Below are 10000 nucleotides of genomic sequence, written 5' to 3'. Positions count from 1 at the left end.
GCCTGCCTCACAGACATCTCCGCCTGGATGACCGAGCACCACCTCCAGCTGAACCTCGCCAAAACAGAACTTGTCATCATCCTGGCTAAACCCTCCATCTCCCACGATCTCTCAATCACCCTGGGATCTGCGACGGTGACCCCTTCATCCTCTGCCAGGAACCTTGGGGTTACCATGGACGACGAGCTCTCCCTCACGGCCCACATTGCTGCGGTCTCCCGGTCGTGTAGATTCACCCTCTACAACATCCGGAAGATCAGGAGATACCTGTCTGAGCACTCCACCCAGCTGCTAGTCCAAGCACTTGTCCTCTCCAAGTTGGACTATTGCAACTCGCTGCTCGCTGGTCTCCCAGCATGTGCAACCCGCCCTCTTCAGAGGATTCAGAACGCAGCGGCCCGCCTGGTCTACAATCTACCCAGACGCTCCCATGTTACCCCGCTCCTCATCTCTCTCCACTGGCTACCTATCATGGCCCGTATCAGATTCAAGACCCTGGTATTAACCTTCCGAGCAGTGAACGGGACTGCACCCGTCTACATCAAGTCTCTCCTGCAGCCCTACACCCCCACCCGTCACCTACGGTCTTCTTCAGACAACCGCCTGGTGGTCCCACCGCTCAAGACCGCCCGGTCCCAACACAAGCTCTTCTCCTGTCTGGCCCCCCAGTGGTGGAATCAACTCCCCACTTCCATCAGAGACACTGACTGTCTCTCCACCTTCAAGAAAAGGCTCAAGACGCACTTGTTCCGGGAGTACAACGGTACTTAGGAATGGTTCACTTGACCCGATGTTAGTTTCCTCAAGGATCACAATGACTCTTGCTTAGAGACTTGTTGCTCTTGTGGTTAGTGGTAACTGACTTAAATTTTTGTACTCGCTGTGATATATTGTTTTATTATTGTTGCTTGCTTTTTTTTCCACAGGTACACTTGCACTTATAGCAGCTCATGTTGTTTAATTGTAACTTGTTTAACTACATGCTCTTATGGTTCTTCCCTTTGGCACTTATTTTGGTTGTTCACAATGTGTGCTTCATGTTTTGGCTACTCGCAATGTTTTGTGGCTATCTCGTTGTTAAGATCAGTGACCTATGCACTTTGTAAAGCTCTCTCTTGGAAGTCGCTTTGGATAAAAGCGTCTGCTAAATGAATAAATGTAAATGTACGCTGACTTGACAATGGCAACCCAAAAATTGCGCCGCCACGCTTGAATGCAAAGGATCAAATACGCCCTGTGAACCCACAGCTCGACCCTTGGGATGTCAGAAGTGGGATTCGAACCCACGCCTCCAGAAGAGACTGCGACCTGAACGCAGCGCCTTAGACCGCTCGGCCATCCTGACTCCTTGAGCAGATTAGGCCCAAACCTTGCAGAGCACGTCCTCAAAAGTCAAAAGCGTCCACTGCCATAATGGTGCGGCCATGAATGCGCAAGTATTTCAAGTGTGGTTAGGGTTCCACTCCTTGTCGGTGTCTCTGTCTGTGTGGGTTCAGGGCCCCAACACGAGAAATGTGTCAACCTCAGCGCAACCGAAGACAGCCCCTGACGTTTGCGAACGACTAAGAAACTTGATCTCATCCGCTCAGATCAAAAAGGCCGCCCTTAGTCGGCAGGATTCAAACCTGCGCGGGGAGACCCCAATGGATTTCTAGCCCATCGCCTTAACCACTCGGCCACGACTACACCGGTCTCTGCGTTGTCACGCCAAGGTGTTCCCCACCGTAGACACAACCGACAGCCGCCAGGCCACATCACAGCACCACATGACAAAAAGAACATTGAAAACTCGACGCTACGCTGTCTTGAGAGGGGCCACATCAAAGCATCACATGGCAAAAAGAAAATTGGAACCCCGACGCTACGCTGGCTTGAGAGGGGCCACATCAAAGCACCACATGACAAAATGCACATCACGGCGGCTTTGTGCAGGATGTCCCTCGTCGCGACTCCATCTGGCCGCTCGGCAGTCTGCAACGTTTTCACCTCACCTTTTGCCATTTCTTCAGCTCGCTCGGAATCTCGACGCTACGCTGACTTGACAATGGCAACCCAAAAATTGCGCCGCCACGCTTGAATGCAAAGGATCAAATACGCCCCGTGAACCCACAGCAAGACCCTTGGGATGTCAGAAGTGGGATTCGAACCCACGCCTCCAGAAGAGACTGCGACCTGAACGCAGCGCCTTAGACCGCTCGGCCATCCTGACTCCTTGAGCAGATTAGGCCCAAACCTTGCAGAGCACGTCCTCAAAAGGCAAACGCGTCCACTGCCTTAATGGTGCGGCCATGAACGCGCAAGTATTTCAAGTGTGGTTAGGGTTCCACTCCTTGTCGGTGTCTCTGTCTGTGAGGGCAGCTGTTGCTGTTTGGGGGACTTTTTTGTGTGGTGTGTTTTGGTCGGCTAGCATGGCAACGAACGCAGGATTGGAAATGACAACGAAACAGCATACGGACGAAAGGAATGAAGGAGAAAGCACACAAGGAGGATCGGATGGACAAAGGAATGACGAACGACGGGCCAAGGACAAAGAGGCTGGACCTGCAACAACTATGTCTGCTGAAGGTGGACGAAAGGAGAAAGGCAAGGACGGCGGAGGAGAGCGCGACAGAGAGACAGAAAAATACGGAAAGGAACTGACCGTGGAAGTGGTGGTTGAGGGAACGGAGAATGTTTCCATGATGGACTTATTAAAGGAGGTGAAAAAGGAGTGTGGAGTGGTGATGGGCTGCAGGAAGAGAGGAGACAGAACATATGAGCTGACAATGAAGGACATTGAAGCTAAGGAGAAGTTGATGGACGGCATTAGGGTGAGAGGGGCTTTGGTGCACGCAAGTGACATTTTTAATAATGAGATGGTGGTCTCCTTCATCAACTTGCCGGTCTATTTGCCGGATGGCAAGATTCTGGCGAAACTGGAGGAGTGGGGAGTACGGGCCATCTCGCCTCTTAAGCGGCGAGTGTGGCCCGGAACGGAGATTGTCGATGGAACGCGGTTTTTAAAGGTGCGGTTCACGGAGCAGGTTCGTTCGCTCCCATACTCCACCAAGTTTGACACTTTAAGAGGTACGGAATACTTCCGTGTTATTCATGATCGGCAGGTGCGGGACTGCAGGCTCTGCATCAAGCCGGGGCACATTTTTAAAGACTGCCCGGAATTTAAATGCTTCAGATGTGGCGAGCGTGGGCATTATGCGAGGGAGTGTGACACGCGGAACGGAGAGGACAGAGAGGAATTGGTGGGCGAGGAGGAGGAGGGGGTTGGCGAGCTCGTGCCAAAACAGAGCCCAAGAGTAGAGGCCGGTAGCGAGGTCGGAGGAGACGAAGAGGGACAGGAAGACGCATCCGACGAGCGGGACCGGGAAACTGAAATGGAGCAGGACGAATGGGGAGAGGAGAGCATGGAGCAAGGCGGTGGCAGAAAGCAGAAGAGGGCCGGAGCAACAGCTAAGAAGGAGGAGAAGCGGCGGAAGGCATTCGAGAAAAGAAGGGAGGAGAAGGGCGAGGATGTGGAGGGGAGGCCACAGAGGTACAGAGGAGCACGAAAGGAGGTGGAGGTGGAGGAGGCGTTGAAGGACGCAGTCGCTAATGCACAACGACGGTGTACCATGAGGGGAACTGAGATGGACAAGAGACGGGGGCTGCTGAGTGGCGAACAGCTGGGAAGTGGCAAGTAACTATTTTGATGATGGGTTATATTTATTATTTTTTTTGTTTAGCTCTCATGGCCACTGTAACTTCCATAAATGTAAATGGGTTAAGGGACAGGAGAAAAATGAAGGGTTTACTGTATGTGTACAGGAGTGATATAATGTGCATACAGGAGACAAATTGGGATGAGGGGAGAGTGGAGGTAATGAGGGAGGAATGGGAGGGTGAAATGTTTTATAATAATGGGGCGAGTAATGCAAGAGGGGTAGCAATACTAATTAAAAAGGATAAGGTGGATGACATAAGGGAGGTGTATAGGGATCAAGCAGGGAGGGTTTTGGCAATAGAATTTACGTATCGGAAAGTGGATTTCAGACTTATTAATATATATGTGCCTAATGTGGAAATGGATAAGAGGAGTATTATAGAGGAGGTGAAAGAGTTAATAGTGGGGAGGTGTATTGTCGTGGGGGACTTCAATATTAAATGTAGCAGATTAGACATCGGTAAGGGTGTAGAACTTAGAGGGGACAAGTCGAGAGCTATGCTATTGGAGATGATGGCAGACAAAGGCCTTGTGGATGTATGGAGATATGAGAATCCAGAGAAGAGAGAATTCACGAGGAGGCAGATGAGGGAGGGGGTGCTAAAGCAGAGTAGAATAGATTTAGTTTTAGTGCAGGCGGACAGCATTAGGTATATAGATAGATTTAGACATCATGGAAATAGTTTTAGCGATCACGATGGGGTAAGGTTTACAATTAAGATAGGGGGTTTGGAGGTAGGGGGGGGGTGTGGATCTTGAATGCGGGGTATGTCAGTGAAGAGGAGTACAGGCAGCAGATTAAGGGGCTGTTGGATAGAGAGAATGAGAGGAGGGCAGGTTATGCAGAGTGCGACGGTATGGACAATGGAGTGGGGGAGAGATGGGAGAGAATGAAGAATGGGATTAAATCGATTAGTATTCGGTATAGCAAGAGGAGGAAAGAAAGGATGATGAGGGAAGAGAACGTTTTGAGGGAAAGATTGGGGGTGGAGTTAGGGAAGGCAGAGGATGAGGAAGGGTACAGCATGGAGAAGTATTTAGAGGTAAAGATGGAGCTGGATAGGTTTGAGAAGGAGAAGTGCAGGGGAGCAATTTTGAGGAGCAAGGCAAAATATACTCTGGAAGGTGAGAGGTGTACCGGTTTTTTTCTGGGTTTAGAAAAAAGAAAGCAGAGTAGGGCATATATTAATGAAATCAATAATAAGGATGGGGTGGCAACAGAGGATTATGTGGAGATATTGGAGAGGGTGCAAGAATTTTATGGGGAGTTGTATAAAAAGGGGGGGGGTAGATGAGGGTAGTATAGATGAGGTGTTGGATAGCGTGCAGAGCAAGGTGAGTGAGACGGATAGGGTGTGGTGTGATAGAGAAATAAGTGAATCAGAGGTGATAGAAGCAATTGGAGGTTTGACAAGTGGGAAAAGCCCAGGGAGTGACGGGATAGGGATTGAGTGGTACAAAGAGTATAAGAATGAGGTAGCACCAATTTTGGTGGAGGTGTTTAGAGGGATGGAGAGGACAGGGTTAGTACAGGATAGAATGGTGGAAGGGGTGATAACAATTTTATATAAGAAAGGTAGCAGACTAGATCTAGGGAATTATAGGCCGATTAGTTTAATGAATGTGGATTATAAGATCCTGACCAAAGTGTTAGCCAATAGGGTGAAGAGAGTAATCGGGGAGATAGTGCAGCCAACACAGAGTTATAGTGTACCGGGTAGGGATATAGCGGACACAATAGGGACAGTTAGGGATGTGATAGAGTATATGAAGAGGGATGGGATAGGGGGGGTAGTGGTGGGGATAGACTGGAACAAGGCGTTTGATAGGGTAGAGCACGAGTTTCTGTTTAGGGTGTTAGAGAAGTTTGGGTTTGGAGAGAAGCTGGTGGGATGGGTAAGGAGGTTATACGGGGGTGCACAGAGTTGTATAAAGGTGAATGGGGTTTTGACAGACAGGTTTGTGATAGGGAGGTCAGTGAGGCAGGGGTGTCCGCTGTCAGCACTACTGTATGCTATAGTGGTAGAGCCACTGGCTACACTCATTAAGGAAGATGACAGGGTGGAGGGGATAGTTTTGCCATATGGAGGGAGGTGTGTCATAAATCACTATGCAGATGACACAACAATCACGGTTAGGGATGGAGGGAGTGTGAGGAGGGTGTTGGAGTTGGTGGAGAAGTATGGTAGAGCATCAGGGGCAAAGATCAATAAAGACAAGTCCGAAATTATGTATATAGGAAGGGTAGAGAGAGTAGAGGTGGGGCTACGGGTGGAAGAGGCATACATGAGGGTGTTGGGTGTAAATTTGGGTGTGGATAGCGAGGGGGCTAGGAATGCCACATGGACAGGGGTGATAAGTAAAATAGGAACTGTATGCAATGCATGGAGGGCGAGGAAGTTGAGGTTGAAAGGGAAGGTGGTTGTGGTGAATAGTATGTTGATGTCAATATGTGTGTATGTGATGAGTGTGATGGAAATGCCAGCATGGGTGATGAATGAGCTGAACAAAATTGTGTGTAACTTTATTTGGGAAGGGAAAGGGGTGAAGATTGCACAGAAAATACTTGTGGGGAGGAGAGGGAAGGGGGGTTTAAAGTTAATAGATCTGGAAATAAAAAGAAAAGCCATGAGAATTAGGACTGTGCAAAAATATATGATGGGAAGGTGTCAATATGGTTGGAAGGAAATGCTGAAAAAGTACATTAATGATGTGGGAGGGATGGGGGAGAATGGTTGGTTTATGGGGTTTAAGCCGTCAATGACGGTGGGGATACCTGAGTTTTACCGGGAGGTGTTGGAGGCGTGGAGATGTCTGTTACCTAAAATGGAATATGATTGCGATGAGATGCAGAGCTTTGTAAATCTGCCACTGTTTTTAAATGAAAAAATAAAATGTAACAACAGGACTTTGCATGTACCCCAATTTATGGAAGGTGGGATTAGGCAGGTGAGAGATGTGATGAATGAGGTGATCCCAGGATTCCTCAGAGGGAACTGTATTTATCATTCTGTATGTGAAGTGGAGGGGATGGAGTGTAGAGTAAAAGTAAGAAAGATTTATGAAAGGATTAAATTGAGCCTGCCAGTGGAGTGGGTCGACCTCATAAAGGGTGGGTGTGTAGGCCGGGAAGCAGGAGACTTGCCTGAGCTATATGTAATGGAGGAGGGGGTGAAGTGTAAAATGAAAAATATGTCTGTGAAGAAAGTATATGGATGGTTGATAGATGAGGTGTTTAAAGAGCCAGCAGCAGAAAGGGTGTGGAGGAGAGTGTTTGTGGGATATGAGGTGGGAAAAATATGGTCTAATATCAATGTGAAATATAACAGTATTGACTGTGATAACAATGATTTCCTCATGAGGCACAACAGAATCTATACTAATGTGGTCTTGCATGAAATTAATGAGGAGGTAAATGCTATGTGCGATGTCTGTGAAGGTGGCCGTGAGAGTTTTATTCATTTTTTTCTGGAGTGTGACAGTTTGATGGAATTTTTCGAATTTCTTAAAACACTGCTGAAGGACAATTGGGCAATGGAGTTAGGCGTGGAGGATGGGTGGAGGACTTTATTTTTATTTGGGGTTGTTGGGAAGAGGAAGGGGGTGAATGTTGGTGTACTGAATTATGTCTTAAGTCATGCCCGGCACGCTGTAGTGCTTAGACGGAACTATGCACATTTTGAAGGGAGGACAGTGAATATTAAACATCTGTTTAAAGCTATAATGAAAAGGGATGTAGGAATGGTGTGTAAATATGGCGGGGAGGAAGTAACAGAATTTTTCGTGAGTGGGAATTCACTGATAAAGGAAGTGGATGGGGGAGGCATTTGCTTTAATTGGGGAACGAATGTCGATGGGTGAGTCTGTGTTGATGTTATTGGAAATGGGGAAAAAAAAAATGTGGGAAATAGTAAGTAAAAGCATTGTGCTTGTAAACTTGTGAATTTGTGAACTGTAAAAAACATTAATAAAAAGATAAAAAAAAAAAAAATGGATAAGGCGTCTGACTTCGGATCAGAAGATTAAGGGTTCGAGTCCCTTCGTGGTTGTCATCAGCATGATGGATCTTGATTGCTGTTGAAGAGTTTTAAAAGCCGTAAGTTGTTCTCGTTTTTGGAAACAAGCCATCTCAAAGTGTTGATCTGAACTTGATGGATCGCGACTCCAGTCGAGCTGTCGAAGATGCTTGATGGAAAAAGTTGTTCCCATGTTGTAGGAAACAGTCTGTCTCAAAGTGTGTGTGGTTAAATTAGCAAGAAGTGAATACATGTCGTTACGGATAAGGCGTCTGACTTAAGGAATAGTGTTCTCGTAATTGGAAACAAGCTATCTCAAAATGTTTGTGGTTAGTTCTGAAGCAAGAGACCATGTGGCCTAATGGAAAAGGCGTCTGACTTCAGATCAGAAGATTAAGGGTTCGAGTCCCTTCGTGGTTGTCATCAGCATGATGGATCTTGATTGCTGTTGAAGAGCTTTAAAAGCCATAAGTTGTTCTCGTTTTTGGAAACAAGCCATCTCAAAGTGTTGATCTGAACTTGATGGATCGCGACTCCAGTCGAGCTGTCGAAGATGCTTGATGGAAAAAGTTGTTCCCATGTTGTAGGAAACAGTCTGTCTCAAAGTGTGTGTGGTTAAATTAGCAAGAAGTGAATACATGTCGTTACGGATAAGGCGTCTGACTTAAGGAATAGTGTTCTCGTAATTGGAAACAAGCTATCTCAAAATGTTTGTGGTTAGTTCTGAAGCAAGAGACCATGTGGCCTAATGGAAAAGGCGTCTGACTTCGGATCAGAAGATTAAGGGTTCGAGTCCCTTCGTGGTTGTCATCAGCATGATGGATCTTGATTGCTGTTGAAGAGCTTTAAAAGCCATAAGTTGTTCTCGTTTTTGGAAACAAGCCATGTCAAAGTGTTGATCTGAACTTGATGGATCGCGACTCCAGTCGAGCTGTCGAAGATGCTTGATGGAAAAAGTTGTTCCCATGTTGTAGGAAACAGTCTGTCTCAAAGTGTGTGTGGTTAAATTAGCAAGAAGTGAATACATGTTGTTACGGATAAGGCGTCTGACTTAAGGAATAGTGTTCTCGTAATTGGAAACAAGCTATCTCAAAATGTTTGTGGTTAGTTCTGAAGCATGAGACTACGTTGACTAATGGATAAGGCGTCTGACTTCGGATCAGAAGATTAAGGGTTCGAGTCCCTTCGTGGTTGTCATCAGCATGATGGATCTTGATTGCTGTTGAAGAGCTTTAAAAGCCATAAGTTGTTCTCGCTTTTGGAAACAAGCCATCTCAAAGTGTTGATCTGAACTTGATGGATCGCGACTCCAGTCGAGCTGTCGAAGATGATTGATGGAAAAAGTTGTTCCCATGTTGTAGGAAACAGTCTGTCTCAAAGTGTGTGTGGTTAAATTAGCAAGAAGTGAATACATGTCGTTACGGATAAGGCGTCTGACTTATGGTGAGAAGATTGAGAGTCGCTTCCTCGTTGTCCACAGAATTGTGTTCCTTTCTCTGAACTGGGTCCGTCTTGATTCCTCTCAAGCTGTTGAAGATGCCTAATTAAGGAATGGTGTTCTTGTAATTGGAAACAAGCTATCTCAAAATGTTTGTGGTTAATTCTTAAGCAAGAGACCACTTGGCGTAATCGATAGGGCATCTGACTTCCGATCTGAAGATTAAGGGTTCGAGTCCCTTCGTTGTTGTCATCAGCATGATGGATCTTGATTGCTGTTGAAGAACTTTAAAAGCCATAAGTTGTTCTCGTTTTTGGAAACAAGCTATCTCAAAATGTTTGTGGTTAGTTCTGAAGCAAGAGAACACGTGGCCTAATGGATAAGGCGTCTGACTTCGGATCAGAAGATTAAGGGTTCGAGTCCCTTCGTGGTTGCCATCAGCATGATGGATCTTGATTGCTGTTGAAGAGCTTTAAAAGCCATAAGTTGTTCTCGTTTTTGGAAACAAGCTATCTCAAAGTGTTGATCTGAACTTGATGGATCGCGACTCCAGTCGAGCTGTCGAAGATGCTTGATGGAAAAAGTTGTTCCCATGTTGTAGGAAACAGTCTGTCTCAAAGTGTGTGTGGTTAAATTAGCAAGAAGTGAATACATGTCGTTACGGATAAGGCGTCTGACTTAAGGAATAGTGTTCTCGTAATTGGAAACAAGCTATCTCAAAATGTTTTCGGTTAGTTCTGAAGCAAGAGACCACGTGGCCTAATGGATAAGGCGTCTGACTTCGGATCAGAAGATTAAGGGTTCGAGTCCCTTCGTGGTTGTCATCAGCATGATGGATCTTGATTGCTG

At 46.5% G+C, this 10000-nt stretch overlaps 6 non-coding genes across 6 annotated transcripts; 3 read left to right on the top strand and 3 right to left on the bottom strand.

The window, feature by feature from the left end:
* Positions 1-1262: 1262 nt before the first annotated feature.
* Positions 1263-1345, bottom strand: trnal-cag (transfer RNA leucine (anticodon CAG)). The gene has a single exon. It is a non-coding gene; the product is annotated as a tRNA-Leu (tRNA).
* Positions 1346-1604: 259 nt separating this feature from the next.
* Positions 1605-1686, bottom strand: trnas-aga (transfer RNA serine (anticodon AGA)). The gene has a single exon. It is a non-coding gene; the product is annotated as a tRNA-Ser (tRNA).
* Positions 1687-2126: 440 nt separating this feature from the next.
* trnal-cag (transfer RNA leucine (anticodon CAG)) lies at positions 2127-2209 on the bottom strand. The gene has a single exon. It is a non-coding gene; the product is annotated as a tRNA-Leu (tRNA).
* Positions 2210-8447: 6238 nt separating this feature from the next.
* On the top strand, positions 8448-8520 carry trnar-ucg (transfer RNA arginine (anticodon UCG)). The gene has a single exon. It is a non-coding gene; the product is annotated as a tRNA-Arg (tRNA).
* Positions 8521-9512: 992 nt separating this feature from the next.
* trnar-ucg (transfer RNA arginine (anticodon UCG)) lies at positions 9513-9585 on the top strand. Its single transcript has one exon. It is a non-coding gene; the product is annotated as a tRNA-Arg (tRNA).
* A 314-nt stretch (positions 9586-9899) lies between these two features.
* On the top strand, positions 9900-9972 carry trnar-ucg (transfer RNA arginine (anticodon UCG)). Its single transcript has one exon. It is a non-coding gene; the product is annotated as a tRNA-Arg (tRNA).
* Positions 9973-10000: the final 28 nt, after the last annotated feature.

Source organism: Osmerus eperlanus, chromosome 11, assembly GCF_963692335.1.
Source record: "Osmerus eperlanus chromosome 11, fOsmEpe2.1, whole genome shotgun sequence".
NCBI classification, from domain to species: domain Eukaryota; kingdom Metazoa; phylum Chordata; class Actinopteri; order Osmeriformes; family Osmeridae; genus Osmerus; species Osmerus eperlanus.
This window is presented reverse-complemented; position numbering and strand designations above follow the sequence as displayed.